Source organism: Lynx canadensis, chromosome B1, assembly GCF_007474595.2.
Source record: "Lynx canadensis isolate LIC74 chromosome B1, mLynCan4.pri.v2, whole genome shotgun sequence".
Lineage (NCBI taxonomy): Eukaryota > Metazoa > Chordata > Mammalia > Carnivora > Felidae > Lynx > Lynx canadensis.
In genome coordinates, this window is record NC_044306.2 from 74519133 (window position 1) to 74535962 (window position 16830).

The window sequence follows — 16830 nt, forward strand, 5'->3', positions numbered from 1 at the left end:
CCCCATGAGGCAGATTGGTCAGGAAGGGCCTGTGAAGGCTTGAAGAAGAGCTCAGGTGTCCCTGCCACCCGCCCCCAGGAGGGGCCCAGGGAGAAGAGTGAGGCGCAGCCCCGCGGGAGAGCCCTGCAGAGGGTTTCTGCTTGGTTTCCTGTCCGGATGGAGTAGGAAACCAGGATGGGGCCAGGCACCCCTGCCACCACCCCCACCCCAGACCCAGCACCCACTCAGCCAGAGCTCACCCTTCCCCCTGATCACATCCTCTGTCAGTGCTGTTTTCAACTTGGGCTACTTCCTGCTCGTTGTCTGGTGCAGGAGATTTTATCCTGGGGCCTAAAGGATGGACAGCTTCAGGGTCTGTAACGTCCTGAAGTCATGTGTGAGGTGTGTGGTTATAAAAATGTACATTTTTTTTTTTTCCTGAAAGGATGAGCCTTTGCTCTCCTTGGATTCTCAGAGGGATTTGCCGCTCCCAAAGGGCCATGCAAACTGCCCCAAAGGGATTGTGAATGAACTCAAGGCAGAGAAACAAGCATGGACTGAGTGATAAGCCGGGCTATCAAGACTTGGTAGACAGAGAGGCAAAAGGAGCTGGCAGAGCTTCCCACAGTGTACAGACGATAAGGGACCTAGAGGGCAGCTGGTCCAAGTCCTTTATTTTATAAACAAGGAAGCCCAGTCTCAGAGTCACAGGTCAGGCATCGGGCTAGCGCCTGGGTCTCCTCACTCTCAGTCAGAGCTCTTTCCAGAACAGTGCTCAGATGTTCCAGTTCTTCTTGTTCTTATCTCGGAAACTGTGGGAAGATGTGGCAGGAGAGAGATGACCTCGAATATCATCAGAGTTGTTCTAGACTTTATAGGGTTCATACGCATAGCGTATTGTTACGAGTGTGGCCTCTGGAGCATGATGAGTTTGAATCTGGATTCTGCCTCTTCCACCTTTAGTAAAATGATCTCACTCTATGTGCCTCAGTTTCCTTATCTGTAAAGTGGGAATAATAGCAGCACATATCATTTAAGATTCTGCTCTGAGGATTAAATGAGCAAATATATGTATTATGTATAATATATAATGCTTAGTCTCTGACGCATATTAAGTACTCATGCTCACCTATTGTTGACACGTTAACAAGCATTCATTGAGCACCTATTATATTCGAAGCATTGTGCCAGCCACCGAAGATACAAAGACAAAAGACTCAATTTATTCCCTCCAGTCAGGAGTAGGATGTGGGGAATCACAGTTAATGAAAACATTTTGTGACAGGACCCTCAATAGTGGCTGGCCCGGTGCCCTTGGTCACTGGGAGGGCACTCACCTAGTGTCTTAAGATTTCCCTGAGACTTGGGGCGCCTGGGTGGCGCAGTCGGTTAAGCGTCCGACTTCAGCCAGGTCACGATCTCGCGGTCCGTGAGTTCGAGCCCCGCGTCGGGCTCTGGGCTGATGGCTCAGAGCCTGGAGCCTGTTTCCGATTCTGTGTCTCCCTCTCTCTCTGCCCCTCCCCCGTTCATGCTCTGTCTCTCTCTGTCCCAAAAATAAATAAACGTTGAAAAAAAATTAAAAAAAAAAAAAAAAAAAGATTTCCCTGAGACTAAAAATGCAAACTTACGCAAGTAAAACAACAGGGTGCTCTCTAGGTCTACCTGCCAAGAAATCCTGGAGAGACTGAGGGTATACAATACGCAAATGCAAACAGCTGCTCTGGCTACACTGCGGGCAGGGCTGCTGGGAGCTGCCACAAAGTGGGTTGGGATTGAGCCAAAGGAGGGGTGGGGGTGGTGAGGGCAATGGGTGGGGAAGGGCCACTTGAGGACCAAATATAGCAAAAGCTGCCAGGATATGCTGGGATCTGGTTATGCCCCAGAGTTAATAAATTAACCAGAGCAAAGACACAGAGAAGCAGAGCTGGTATTAGGGTGTGTGCAATCTGGGTTTTATTTCTTCCAGGGTGGCTGTGTTCTGTGTTCCCTTTCTGAAGGCATACAGCTGGGGCCCCAGCCGACTAACCCTGTGGTTTAAATATATAGTCCTCTGTATTAGTCGAGGTTATCCAGAAAAACAGAATGAATAGGATGTATATACATTGTTTATTTTTTTAATGTTTATTTTATTTGAGAGAGAGAGACAGAGAGACAGAGCGTAAGAGGGGGAGGGGCAGAGAGAGAGGGAGACACGGAATCCAAAGCAGGCTCCAGGCTCCGAGCCATCAGCACAGAGCCCAACATGAGGCCCAAACTCATGAACTGCCAGATCATGACCTGAGCCAAAGTCGGATGCTTAACCAACTGAGCCACCCAGATGCCCCAGGATGTATATATAGTTAAAGAGATTTATTTTAAGGAATTAGCACATGCCACTGTGGGAGTTTGCAAGTCTGAAGGTTGTAGGACAGACCGGCAGGCTGGAAACTCAGACAGGAGTTGCTATTGCAGCCTTGAGTCTGAAGGCTGGAAACTCAAGTGGAATTTCTATACTGCCATTTGGAGGAAGCATTCCATCCTCTTTGGGGGACCTGTCTTTTCTCTTAAGGCCTTCAACTGATCAGCTGAGGCCCACCCAAATTATGGAAATTAACCCACTTTATTTAAAGGCTGCTGATTTAAATGTTAATCACATCTTAAAACAAAACAAAACAAAACCTTCACTGCAACCTCCTAGACTGGTGTTTGACCAAACAACTGGGTACCATTGGTGCCAAGGCCCAGCCAGATTGACACATAAAATTAACCATCACACCCTCTGACTCTAACATTCGCCAAAGACTGGGGCCACATGAAGTCAGGAGGGAAGGAGAGCCTTTTAAGTTTGAAACCCTAGCAAATCTGAACCTTTTCTTTCAACTATCAGTTCACCTGTCAGCTCCTCTGTGAAGATGCTCCCTACCCTGTGCCATGAGGTATGTGCCCCTCCTCAGTGACCCAGTGCCACCACCGGCCCCTATGACTCTGGCAGTTTTGTGTTGTAACCCTGTGTTTATTCTTCTGTCTTTCATCCTTGTACCCCTAGGGCGTATTTTCATTGTACATACTGCACACAGTAGGCACTCAGTAAATGTTGGTTCAATGATGAAGTTTCTGCTTTTGGAATCGTTTCTGAGCCTCCACACCAATGAAGAAAGGAATCTAAGTTCTCTGACAAACCTTGATGCCAAGGAGAGCCCAGCATCCGACTGTCCGAGATGACAGATGGCCCGTATATTTATGTTCAACATTAAACTTATCAAAACACACATCATGCCCCAGTGATGAATACTACTCTTCTATGTAATGTGCTGATAGAAACACATATTTTTCTTACTTACCATCAGACAGCAGCTATGAGTCACTTCCTTGGGAGTGGGCGTTCAAATTAAGCATCTTGATGTGGATGGGGTTCCAGACTCAGTCCTCTGAGCTTGTCTGTTGTTCTTTCCTTCCTTCACCCTAAAAACATTTCTTGGGTGCTGAGTATGTGCCAGGAGCATGGTCCCAGCCCCTCAAAAAGTTCATGGCCTAGGGCTTAAGATTTTGCTTTTATCTTTAGCAAAGAAATGCCAGATTTGCTTGGTATTTTGCCATAAGGAAATGTAGTGACTCTCAGGTCAAATCGTCATGCTTCTTCATGACCTCATCTTTAATCTGACACAAAGGCAGAGCTTTGGACATTGTAAGCCGTGGACCACTTCAAATGCTGTGCCACTTCTTCTGCAGCGGAATGTGATATGTAAAATGCCCTCCCCCCCATATCAGGCTGTCAGTGCTGACCCTTTCACCACTGCAAACTTAGAAACACTAAAGGCAAGGGAAGAAAAATCCTGCCTTTCCTCTTCTCTCTGACCAATACTTGGAGAACCAGGGGGAAATAAAGAAAGGTGTCCTTTGTAATTATCATGAAATTGGAATACGTGGAATTTTAGATTACCAACTAGGAAAAGAAATTTGTCCAGAGTGATACTTGATAAGACTCACTACGTCTCGAAGTACAAAATAACCTTCAGTTGTGTCTTGTATTCACAAGCCTGTCTGTGCAAAGTCACCCCCAAGGCCTCCCTCTCTTGCTGGCCATGTGCTGAAGGAGAATCGGAGGGGAGTGTTTCTTGGCATTTGGTTCTATTCCATATGGTGACCTGCCCTGAGGACATTTACTAGGAAGTTTCCATCTCCATTCTGTTTTCTTTCCTATGTGTGGCTCAGAAAAGCACATCCCGTGTAGTGCATGCAGAACGCACCGTAAGGGAAAGAAACTAGGTTCAAGACAGAGATTGGTATTTTGCAGGTGTTCAGTTTTGAGTTTTTATTGCCTTGTTTTTATTATAATTTATTTAGTTGTGAGTTTTTATAACTTAATTATTAACGATGGCAATGTGTAGCAACTGGCTCAAAACTCCTGAAAATTTAATAGTTGGCTCTTGTGAACCGATACAGGTCAGCCCCATATAGCACTGCCAACCCTCTAAACTGAAACTCCATGGAAATGCTGGCTAAACTATAAGATGAATTTATTACATTCATATCTGAGCTCAGATGGAGTACGAGGGAAATCCCCAGATGCTAGGAACAAAAAGGGAACACAGTAGTGAACGAGGTAGTAACAGGAGGTGTGGCTAAGGGCGGAGGGATATTGGAGCCAAAATATCAACTAAGAATATAGCAGGGTCTAATTCCCAAGCTGGGATACCAAACTGGGACAGGACAGGTGTCTGGGCATGCACAGGACAACAGACCTGGCATTAAGCAGGGGCCCTGGAGGGCAGCCCCTCTAGGTAACCAGCAGCCCAGGTAAGGCGAGGAAACTGTCTCTGGCCTGGGCAGATTAAAAAAAAAAAGTCTCCTGAGAAATAAAAATCCTAAGCTTGTGTCCAGTGTGGGTGTGAGGTCGAAATTCACACTATCTGCAAAATAAGCGAATCACAAGTCAAGAAATTAATATAAAAACTATTCCTGAATCAGCAAAATTCTAGAGCCCAGGGCAGAAGATAGCATTTTCTTTTTCTGACAGTTTCTGTGTTGCATGTCACAGACTGGGGGAAGATATTTGCAATGCATATAACCAATGAAGCATTTGAATCCAGTAAAATAAAGAATTCTACAATTCAATAAGGAAAAGACAGGTAGCCTGGTTGGCTCAGTGGATGGAGCATGAGATTCTTGATCTCAGGGTTTTGAGCTCAAACCCCATGTTGGGTGTAGAGATTATTTAAAAATAAAATCTTTAAAAAAAAAAAAAGACAAAGACAATCCAATAGAAAAATGATCAGAGTATGAAATTAGCAATCTGCACAAGAGAAAATAGGTATGGCCATAAAAATAAATAAATACATAAATAAGGCACGCCTGGGTGGCTCAGTTAGTTAAGCATACGACTCTTGATTTCGGCTCAGGTCAAGATCTCAGGGTTTGTGAGTTCAAGCCCCAAGTCAGGCTTTGAGCTGACAGCATGGAGCTTGTTTGGGATTCTCTGTCTCCCTTTCTCTCTGCCCCTCCCCACTTGCAAACATGCTTTTCTTTCTTTCAAAATAAATAAATAAACTTAAAAAAAAAAAAAGGAAAAAACCCAAGTCAGTACAAATTAACAGTAGGGGCGCCTGGGTGGCTCAGTTGGTTAAGTGGCCTACTTTGGCTCAGGTCATGATTTCACGGTTGGTGAGTTGGAGCCCCACGTGGGGCTCTGTGCTGACCGCTCAGAGCCTGGAGCCTGCTTCGGGTTCTGTGTCTCCCTCTCTCTCTCTCTGCCCTCCCCTGTTCACGCTGTTTCTGTCTCTCAAAAATAAATAGACAAAAAAATACAAATGAACAGTGAGACAGCCTTTTGTACCTACAGATTGGCAAAAATGTTAAAAGACTAAAAAATCTTGGCAAACCTAATGGGGATGAGAAGCCTCTGTGAGCACTGGTGGGCCTGTAGGTGGCGCCACGACGTGGGGAAGCAATCTGCTATCATCTCAATTGTGGAAATGGAAATTGGAGAAGCGTCAGCAAGTAGTGGATAGATGGCTACATCAGTTGTGGCAACAGTCACACATTGGAATACCATGTATCACCTGAGAATGGACAAAGTAGATATACATGTATTAATAGAGATGTATTTGGAAATGTTAATGTGAAACAAAAAAGGTACAAAAGGCTTTCCATACCTAAAAAAGAATAGCAAACCATACGGTGTGTATGTGTGTATATATGCTATATATATAGCATATATATATATATGGCATATATATATGCCATATATATATATAGCATTTCTATTATTCTCTTTCTCTGTCTATATATAGAGAGCTGTAGTTTTATAACTAGTATATATATATACATATATATATATATATATATATATAGTCATGTTGTGTATATGTATACACATTATACAGAAATGGATATTTTTAAGTTATAAAACCATGGGTGAAGGACACATTCCACTTCCAGGATCCTTACTTCTGGGAGGGAAGGAAGGAAGGGAAGGAGATAAATGAAATGGCAGTGGGGACTCCAGCTGTATTTATAAAGATTACTTTCTTTAACAAAAATGTATGAAGGAAATTTTACAAAATGTTAAAATGTATTCAGTATTAGTATTTGGTATGTGGGTGTCTGTTAGTTTATTTTTTGTATGTTTAAAAATTTGGGGGGCACCTGGGTGACTCAGTTCAGTGAGCGTCCAATTTTGGCTCGGGTCATGATCTCATGGTTTGTGGGTTTAAGCCCCTTGCTGGGCTCTGTGCTGACAGCTCAGAGCCTGGAGCCTGCTTCAGATTCTGTGTCCCCTCTCTCTCTACCCCTCCCCTGCTCATGCTCTGTCTCTCTCTGTCTCTTAAAAGTGAATAAACATTAAAAACAATTTAAAAAAAATTTTTTTGAGCTATGCCCGGGAAATGATCATGGCCAAATTCACTCACTTGATATATTGCAGGAAATTGGAGCCAGAAGACCCTCTAACTCCATCAATGTGCACCTTCATTTTAGAAGACAGGAAAAATCATAGGGCTAATATAATTTTTAAGCTGAGAGGTTTCTGAATATTTTCCAGCATGGATTTTGCTTGTAATAGATGATTGAAATAGCAAACACTTTGAAATAGATAGGAAATGTTCCAGAGTGTTCATCTGCTGCCCATCGGATTCATCATCCTTACTTACCACGAGGGGTAGGGATGGAGGTCTGTGACTTCAAGTCCTGTTGGTGGCCTGATTGCTACGGACAGTCTGGGCCAGTGGTTTTCAGGTTAGAATGTACAACTGTCCTCTGGGAACCTGGTAAAAATGCAGCTTCTTGGGCTCTTCTGCCAAAGACACCGATTGGGTGGGGAGGTTCGGTGGGGAGACTGGTCAGGAGTTGAGGATGGAGTTATTCTGAACACATACTTCAAGACGTTGCTGATGCTGGGTGGCTCATAGATGACACTTTGGGAGCAACAACTTCAGCATTTTGGCCACCTTAGCTAACTCGTTGCCTTGGTTTCCTCTCCTTGGCAAAACAACAGGGGCAAACAGGAGGCCTGGCTTGCTGCTGGTGAACACGAGACCTCCGAAACCAGGGCAAGGCTCATCACCCCGCCTCATGGAAAAAAAATACTGGACGAGTCGCCAAAATGAAAGTAGATTATTTATCTAGTGAGGAATGGAAGAGGCAAGTTTCCACTGTAAGTGCCAGGGGTGGCAGTCAGGTGGTAAGGTAATGCTTGAAAGAAAGGGGAGTCCAGTCCCTTCCCCCCCGTTCTCGATGGGCAGAGGGAGAAAACAAGGAAGAATCCAGCTGAGAAAGTTCCTGCTGATTTACTTACAACCGTGCACTGATGTCTTGTCACATATTCATGTTTGCAAAGAGCTCTCAGCCTTCTGATAAAAAAAGAAAGACAAAATATTAACAACATGTTCACTATTACTACATTGAAGGAGAGGCCCAGCATGAATATTAAGAGCCACTGACACCCCAAATGCAGAGCTGGCTAGCAGGACAGACAGACAGAGGGATGGAGATGGACTATTGGCCAGAACTTTAGAATGACAAAAACTAAACCTTATTCTATATGTTGCCCTGCCACCTTCCAAGCCACATTCCCTTTGCAAAGTCCCAGAGTCTGTAATATAGCTGCTGTGGCTGGTGGCATCTCTGTTGGAAAGTGACGAGATCTGGGAAAGCCCTCAGCACCAATGCCATGGGCATTGGTCATCTTGGAGGCTTCCCAGAAGGTGACACATGATGAGTCTTGGTGGAGGCTGTTGCAATGGCCCACATGCCCTTCTCCAGCTCCTGGGAAGTCAGGACATAGGAGCCGGGACTCAGCCGAGCAGATCCATCTACTCAGCGCTTTGAAACTTGAGTTTGTGAAGCAAAGAGTCAGGGATAAGGAGACCGGCTTTCAGACAGTGACAATGATGGCAACAGAGCAGTGACCATGTCCAGAGTCTGGTGTGGGCAGAATCTTCACAGCCAGTGAGGGCTGTGATTTTAGTTGAGTTCTGGCCTTGGGGCTCCCTTTATTCTCAGTTTTTCATTCTTCCCAGTGGCTCTGTGAACTACCAAGTACTCTTTCAATACATTGTTTCTACCTGAATCAGGCAGAGTTGGTGACCATAGCTGGCACCTAAGAACCTAGCTGATTCAACTAATGCCTCAGAGGAGGAAGGTTTCTGGGTAAAGGAAACTACCTACTTAAAAAAAAAAAAAAAAAAAAAAAAAGCCCTGTAATTTATTCCAGAGATGGTAAAGTCAGGAGCTTCAAAGCCTCATTTATTATTTATGACGAATGCATGTCAAAGATCTCTACGTGTTTAAGAAATGGCACAAGCCATTTGACTCAGCATTTCCTGTTCTAAAACTTTACCTCCAGAAACACTCCCACAAGGATGATATTAGTTGTTGGGCTTGAATTACAAGCAAGATGGTGGTACCATTTTCTAGGGCCTGATGGAGGAAACAGGTTGGGCAGAAGCGGTAGGAATCAAGGGTAACATCTGGGAAATGTTCTATTTGAGATGCTCCTGAAATATCTGAAGGAGGTACCAAGCTGGTACTGGGATGGGTGTGGGAGTTTGGAGGTCAGGTATATTCCAATCAAAGAATAAATTTGGAAGTCATCAGCAAATGGATGGTGTTTAAAGCCATGGATGAAAATTCATAGGGAAATGATTGACAGAGAAGAATAAGAGGACGTATGTAGAGATCAGGGAGAGAGTGAGTAAAGTGAGTCAGTGAAGCAGGAGACTAGTTAGAAATGTTTTGTGGGATAGGAAGAAAATTTAGAGGGTATTGGATCAGGAGGAGAGTGACTCAAGGAAAAGGAGTGGAGAGTTGTGTTGCACCTTGAAGGACCATTACAATAGATGAAGTTGGATTTGACAACATGGCAGTCATTGATGACCTTGATGAGAGGAGTTTCAGAGGAGTGACGGGGCCAGAAGCCAGACTGGAGGGAATTGAAGAATTAACAGTAGGTGACGAAGTAGAGATAATAATGTGCTGTTCTCTGTGGAGAAGTTTTGTTACACAGCAGAAGAGAGAAAGGGGGAAGAAGCTGAAGGACTGTGGGGTCAAGGAAAGACTATGTTTTTAAATGATGGGTGTTCCAGCCCATATCTGTATGTTAATGTGAGTCACCAATAGAGAAGAGATTAATGGTGTAAGAGAAGGAGAGATAAGTGGAGAAAGGAAGTTCTTTGCCATTCAACAAACATTTAGTGCTTACCACGTGTCAGGCACTGTATTGGGCACCCGCCATAAAGCACTGCATGATCCAAAAAAGGTTGCCACTCTCACGAGCCTTCATTCTGGAGTGAGTTCAGGTGAAAGGGTGGTTTTGATAAGAGCAATACAGGTGTAGATGTGGGTACATTTGTAGGTTTGGGATAGGAAGAGAATTGGGCTCCCCTCTGATGGTGTCTGCTTTCTCTGCAACTCTAAGTATGAAACAGGGCATCAGCTAATATTAGAGGAGGAGGAGATCATATGGGAAGCATGAGGAGAGAGGAAAAGGATGACATTGCCCCCTGGAGAAAGTAAACTCTTGATGGAAACCAATAGGGTAGCTAAGTAGTGCCCATGGAAGTGTAGGGCCATGAGTTTAAACTCATGGGAGCGCCTGGGCGGCTCAGTCGGTTAAGCGTCTGACTCTTGATTTCAGCTCAGGTCATGATCTCATTGTTTGTGGGACCAAGCCCCGCACTGGGCTCCACGCTGAGCATGGAGCTTGCTTGGGATTCTCTCTATTCCTCTCTCTGTGTCTGTCTCTGTCTCTGTGTGTGTCTCTCTCTCAATATAAATAAAGAAACATTAAAAAAAAAAACCCAAAAAACTAAGCTAAAACTAGCCAGCCTGATTATGTAGTTATTTTTCCCATCAGCTGCTCAAGGGCAGGCATGTAGAGGGTCAATATAAGGTTGGTGTTTTGTCACAAAGGTTTTGACTTAGAGAGGAGAGGAGCATGGAAGTCGAGGAAGTCTGCCAGGGAGAGGTTATAATGATGGATCTTATGATCTAAGCGGGGCAGCCATGAGGGAAGGGGTTATGGGTGAGGCAAAGGTAAGGAAGTCATCAATGAATCCAAGCTCTTGGGGTGGGGTCCTAGGCCATGTAGGAGAGCTGGGAGCTGGAAGATAGTGGTCGGAGAGGAGGACGTTTGAGATGGATATTTTAGAGGTGGCAGAGATGCTTCTATATGACAAAGTCTATTGTGTGACCGTAATACTAGAATAGTTCAAGTGGGAACATGATAAGGTTGAGTGGTAGCCCCCAAAAGACATCTTCAGGCCCTAGAAACTGTGAATGTGACCTTGCTTGGAAAAGGTCTTTGCACATGTAATTAAGTTAAGGATCCTGGATTATCTGAGTGGTCCTGAATCCAATTTAAGTGTCCTTATAACAAAGAAGAAGACAAGACAGAGACACCTAGGAAAAGGCTATGTGAAGAGATTGGAGTTCATAGCTACAAGCCCAGGAATGTCTGGCACCACCAGGAGCTGGCTGTCACCGGGAGTCCTCCAGAACCATGAGAGAATAATTTTCTGTCCTTTTCAGCCAGCCAGGGTGGGGTACGTTTTACAGCAGCCCTAGGAAATAATACAGGAACCCAGTAGTCGTGGCTTTGTGGGCTCCTCCATGTGGATATGAAAGTCACTGCAAATCAGGGCAGGAGCAGAGTTTGAGGGGACATCAGTGAGCCAGAGCTGGAGTTTGTAGTGAAGAGTGGGAAGGATGGGAGGTTGGTAAAGAACAATGGGGAAAAGCAGCCTGTGGGATCGCTGGATAGCACAGGCTTCAGGTGAGCTGTGGTTTTTACAGAAAGGAAAAGAGAAATAATTTGGAAATGGCAATAGGGGAGGCCTCCCAGGGAAGTGATGTCCTGGGGGAATAGTCTGGTGTCAGTCAACACAGAGATGGAGGGAACATGCAGAGAAGGTGTGGAATCTGCCGATCACAGCAGAGCAGGAGGTGCGTGCTAGAGGAGACAATGGCGCATTTAGGGGCCATGGAGGGCCGAACAGGGACAAGGGTCCAGGGACAATTGCCGGGAGGCTTGGGATTCTCCTGGGTCCGAGTGGACAGGTTCCTGAGGCCTGCATGGAGGCTTACAGTCCTGACAGGGCAGCCAGCTATGGAGCAGGGCCTGTGCTTCCCAACACTCAGCTTGCTTGTTTGGGGCCCAGGGGGACAGCTCCCTCTGACAGCTTGAAGGCCTTCACTGGGACACTGTCCCAAGCACACCTGCGTGGGACTGCCTCAGGGGACCGCTCCAACCTACAGGTGGCTTTAAGCTTCTCACAGTCATTTCCTAAGGGCAGAGCTGAAGCGTTTCAGCTTGTTTGTCTAGATTAATGTCCAGATTACCTCTCAAGATTTATAGTAAGGCATGTCTGACTTAACAAGGGGTCTGTTCAATAAATTATGAGACATTCATTCAATGGAATGTACACGACCACTACAAATTATGTGGTTGAAGAAGACGGGGAAATGTTCATGATAAATAGTTAAGTGCAAAAATCAGATTACAAAACATACAATACAATCCCAATTCGGCAACACAAACAAAGGTCTCTCTACAGGCGTATGTAAGCCTGGAAATAGACTATGTTATACTACAATATTGTGAATAGCAGTCTTTTGTAAATAGCAGTATGGGAAATTTTGTTTTCTGCATTTTCCAAATATTCACTGTATTTTCCAAAAATGACAAGGAATGCGTATCACTTTGGTGATGTGAGGAACAAAAGTGAAAGAAAATTAGTCCTGACTGTTAACACTTCTCAAGAAAAAAAACTTCTCCCTCTCTCCGAGAGGAACATTTAAAGAAACTTTTGAAATTACTTTGAAATGTTCAGGGACTGATGGTTGCAAGTAAGAAAATAAATTGTCAGAAAAAATACAAAATGTGGAACCTTCCTGTGGCTTCCTTTGGCTTGCCTTCCCCTTGCAGCTACACCCCTCATGTCACCTCCCTTTCTGCCCTGTGACCTTACCTACCCCTCCAACACGGAACCAGAGTATCCAGAGGGGAAACAACTAGAGTGTTCTGGATCTGTGGGTCTTTCTCACAGTGTCCCAGACAAGTGGCCTCCTGGATAGAGCTCATTCCTGTTTGGATATGACACCCAGCCAATGTGTTTGTTTTTTATTCTAAGACCTGCCCACCCTCGCCTTATACCTGTAAGAGAGCCCAGGGCCCTCGGCCTTTCCTCCTCTGCCACTCACACTGGTTGCTACCAGGTTGGGGCAGTGACCCACCCAGTCTCCTCCCTCCCTCCCAGCCCTGCTCCCACCCTTCTCCAACTGCCCCCATCCCCTCCTAGCTGTAGGCCCCAGAAGCCCTTTCTGGCACTGCTCCTGCCCTTGAGACTCAGCCTGCATGAACTCTTCTTGGGTTTAGACCTAGCCTCTGACCTCTGCTTCTCCATCCCACCCCAAGAGGATGCCCATGCTCCTCTTGGAGCCCTTGGGACTATCCCTCTCACTTCCTCCCTAGTGAGGTCTTTGAAATCAGAGAGGGGTGGAGGAAGACAATCCTCTTTCTAGATGCCTCTACTAATCTGCATTTGGTTCAAATCGGCCCATCTGTTAAGAATTGTGCATCCTAATTCAGCTTCAAGCCATTTACAAATATAATTCATATGCTGTCTTTGCCCTTTTAAAGGCACCGATGAGCTTGTTGAATAGGCTCAGAACAGAGACCAGGTGTAGGCCTTCAGAAAATTCCCTGACACTCACACGCCAGGGACCTGACACTCACACGGCATGGCAATGACTCATCTAATGTGGATGATTCAGCCCCAGGTTCTTCACATGTTGACAAGGCCAAGGCCAAAGACCTTGCTGAAATCCCAGCACAAGAATCTCAGCACTCCCCTGGTCTGCCAGGCCAGGGTCATTCCTGAATCATTACTGCTAAGGGACTTAGAACCTCCCTCTTCTGGTCTGTAAAATGAGGACAGTGGCAATATTGGTCTTGGGTTGTCATGAGATGATGTATGTGAAAACACTTTGCAACTCATAATTTATGATTGTCACCCAAACGGTAGTGGTTGACAGTTGAAATTCTACCAAGACAAGATTGACAGTCTGGTGTGACTGGTTTTCAGATAACTGTGCCCCTCCCAACGATCAAGACTTCCCATTTTAAATATTTACAAACCATCCATTGAATGACATTTTAGAATATTGCTAGGAATTTATATCGCTCAGTGGTCTAGAGCTTATGAAACCAATCCTCTCCCTTTTTTTGAAGATCGAAACAAACCACCATACCCTGATGTGTCACTGACATGGGAGTAGGATCCAGATTATGTATAGGACTAGTATAAATCAATAAGAAAAAGACAAACAGCTCAACAAAAAACTGGCAAAGGATATGAAGAAGCAATTTACAGAAGAGGAAACCTGAATGGCCCATACAAATACCAAAAGATGCTCTACCTCTTTTGCAATCAGGGAAATGCATATCAAAATCATGAGAAACCACTTCACCCTTTAGATTAGGAAATACAATTCCAAGTGCTGTGAGGACATGAAGGAAGGGAACTTCACACACTGTGGTGGAGTGGGCATTGGGCAGCTCTGGAGAGTAACTGAGCAACATCTAGGTAAGCTAGAGGGATGCAGCCCCACCCTCAGCAAGATGGTGCCTGGGTGTAGACCAGAGACCAATTCTCGCCATATGCCCAAGGACACGTGGACCCAGATGTTCACAGCAGCATTGTTTATTAGGACAAAAAGTGTAAACAACTAAAATGTTCCATCAATTAAGAAAATGGATTTTAGGGATGCCTGGGTAGTTGGTTAAGAGTCCAATTCTTGACTTTGGCTCAAGTCATGATCTCCTAGTTTCGTAGGTTCGAGCCCCGTATCGGGCTCTGCACTGACAGTGCACTGCCTGCTTGGGATTCTCTGTCTCTCTCCCTCTCTGTCCCTCCATGCTTGTGCAGTCTCTCCTTCTCTCTCTCTGAAAAATAAATAAACTTTAAAAAAATAAGAAGGAAAAAATGGATTTTAAAATCATAGTCTATTTATGCAATGGAATTCTATTCCATAATTGAAATGAATGATCATGACAGGGCATATAAGGAGGGCTTCTAGGTCCTAGTAATGGTCTATGTATCTTTTTTAAGCAAAGTCATGATTACACAGATAAGATCACTTTGTAAAAAATTCCCTGAGCTGTACCTTTAAGATTTGTGAATCTTATCGAATGGCTATTACACACCAATAAAAAAGTATACAAAAAAATGAATGAATGTGAATCTCTGTATCATCATAGATCAGTTTAAAAGACCCAGGGTTGGGGCCTCTGGATGACTCAGTCGGTTGAGCATCCAACTTCGGCTCAGGTCATGATCTCACGGTTCGTGAGTTGGAGCCCCGCGTTGGGCTCTGTGCTGACAGCTCAGAGCCTGGAGCCTGCTTCGGATTCTGTCTCCATCTCCCTCTGTTCCTCTCCCACTCACACATTCTCTTTCTCTTTCTCTTCAAATAGAGGTTAAAATGAAGGTAATTGAAGAAGATTTAAAGAAATGGAAAGACATTCCCTGCTCATGGATTGGAAAAATAAATATTGTCAAAATGTCAATACTACCCAAAGCTATCTACACATTCAATGCAATCCCAATCAAAATTGCACCAGCATTCTTCTCGAAATTAGAACAAGCAATCCTAAAATTCATATGGAACCACAAAAGGCCCCGAATAGCCAAAGGAATTTTGAAGAAGAAGACCAAAGCAGGAGGCATCACAATCCCAGACTTTAGCCTCTACTACAAAGCTGTCATCATCAAGACAGCATGGTATTGGCACAAAAACAGACACACAGACCAATGGAATAGAATAGAAACCCCAGAACTAGACCCACAAACGTATGGCCAACTCATCTTTGACAAAGCAGGAAAGAACATCCAATGGAAAAAAGACAGCCTCTTTAACAAATGGTGCTGGGAGAACTGGACAGCAACATGCAGAAGGTTGAAACTAGACCACTTTCTCACACCATTTACAAAAATAAATTCAAAATGGATAAAGGACCTAAATGTGAGACAGGAAACCATCAAAACCTTAGAGGAGAAAGCAGGAAAAGACCTCTCTGACCTCAGCTGTAGCAATCTCTTACTCGACACATCCCCAAAGGCAAGGGAATTAAAAGCAAAAGTGAATTACTGGGACCTTATGAAGATAAAAAGCTTCTGCACAGCAAAGGAAACAACCAACAAAACTAAAAGGCAACCAACGGAATGGGAAAAGATATTTGCAAATGACATATCGGACAAAGGGCTAGTATCTAAAATCTATAAAGAGCTCACCAAACTCCACACCCGAAAAACAAATAACCCAGTGAAGAAATGGGCAGAAAACATGAATAGACACTTCTCTAAAGAAGACATCCAGATGGCCAACAGGCACATGAAAAGATGCTCAGCGTCGCTCCTTATCAGGGAAATACAAATTAAAACCACACTCAGGTATCACCTCACGCCAGTCAGAGTGGCCAAAATGAACAAATCAGGAGACTATAGATGCTGGAGAGGATGTGGAGAAACGGGAACCCTCTTGCACTGTTGGTGGGAATGCAAATTGGTGCAGCCGCTCTGGAAAGCAGTGTGGAGGTTCCTCAGAAAATTAAAAACAGACCTACCCTATGACCCAGCAATAGCACTGCTAGGAATTTACCCAAGGGATACAGGAGTACTGATGCATAGGGGCACTTGTACCCCAATGTTCATAGCAGCACTCTCAACAATAGCCAAATTATGGAAAGAGCCTAAATGTCCATCAACTGATGAATGGATAAAGAAATTGTGGTTTATATACACAATGGAATACTACGTGGCAATGAGAAAAAATGAAATATGGCCTTTTGTAGCAACGTGGATGGAACTGGAGAGTGTGATGCTAAGTGAAATAAGCCATACAGAGAAAGACAGATACCATATGGTTTCACTCTTATGTGGATCCTGAGAAACTTAACAGGAACCCATGGGGGAGGGGAAGGAAAAAAAAAAAAAAAAAAAAAAGGACGTTAGAGTGGGAGAGAGCCAAAGCATAAGAGACTGTTAAAAACTGAGAACAAACTGAAGGTTGATGGGGGGTGGGAGGGAGGGGAGGGTGGGTGATGGGTATTGAGGAGGGCACCTTTTGGGATGAGCACTGGGTGTTGTATGGAAACCAATTTGTCAATAAATTTCATAAAAAAAAAAAAACAAATAGAGGTTAAAAATTAAAATAAATAAATAAATAAATAAATAAAAATTTAAAAGACCCAGGGTTAAGAAAAAAGATGTCGCTGAAGGCTACATGAAGTATAGTGCCATTTATATAAAGTCTACAAATTTGCCAAACAATTGGATATATTGTTTGTGGATACACACAGACGTGGCTTAAAGTATT

At 44.3% G+C, this 16830-nt stretch overlaps 1 long non-coding RNA gene across 2 annotated transcripts in view; it reads right to left on the minus strand.

The window, feature by feature from the left end:
• Positions 1 to 242: 242 nt before the first annotated feature.
• Positions 243 to 16830, minus strand: part of LOC115512155 — a 31730-nt gene continuing 15142 nt past the window's right edge. Inside the window, exons 3-6 of one of the 2 annotated variants that reach the window (XR_003968294.1) lie at positions 7107 to 7805; positions 5838 to 6017; positions 3300 to 3420; positions 243 to 979 (exon numbers count right to left, since the gene is read on the minus strand). This is a non-coding gene — a long non-coding RNA (uncharacterized LOC115512155). The remainder of the gene's footprint in view (positions 980 to 3299; positions 3421 to 5837; positions 6018 to 7106; positions 7806 to 16830) is intronic. The other variant, XR_003968292.1, reaches the window with a different exon arrangement.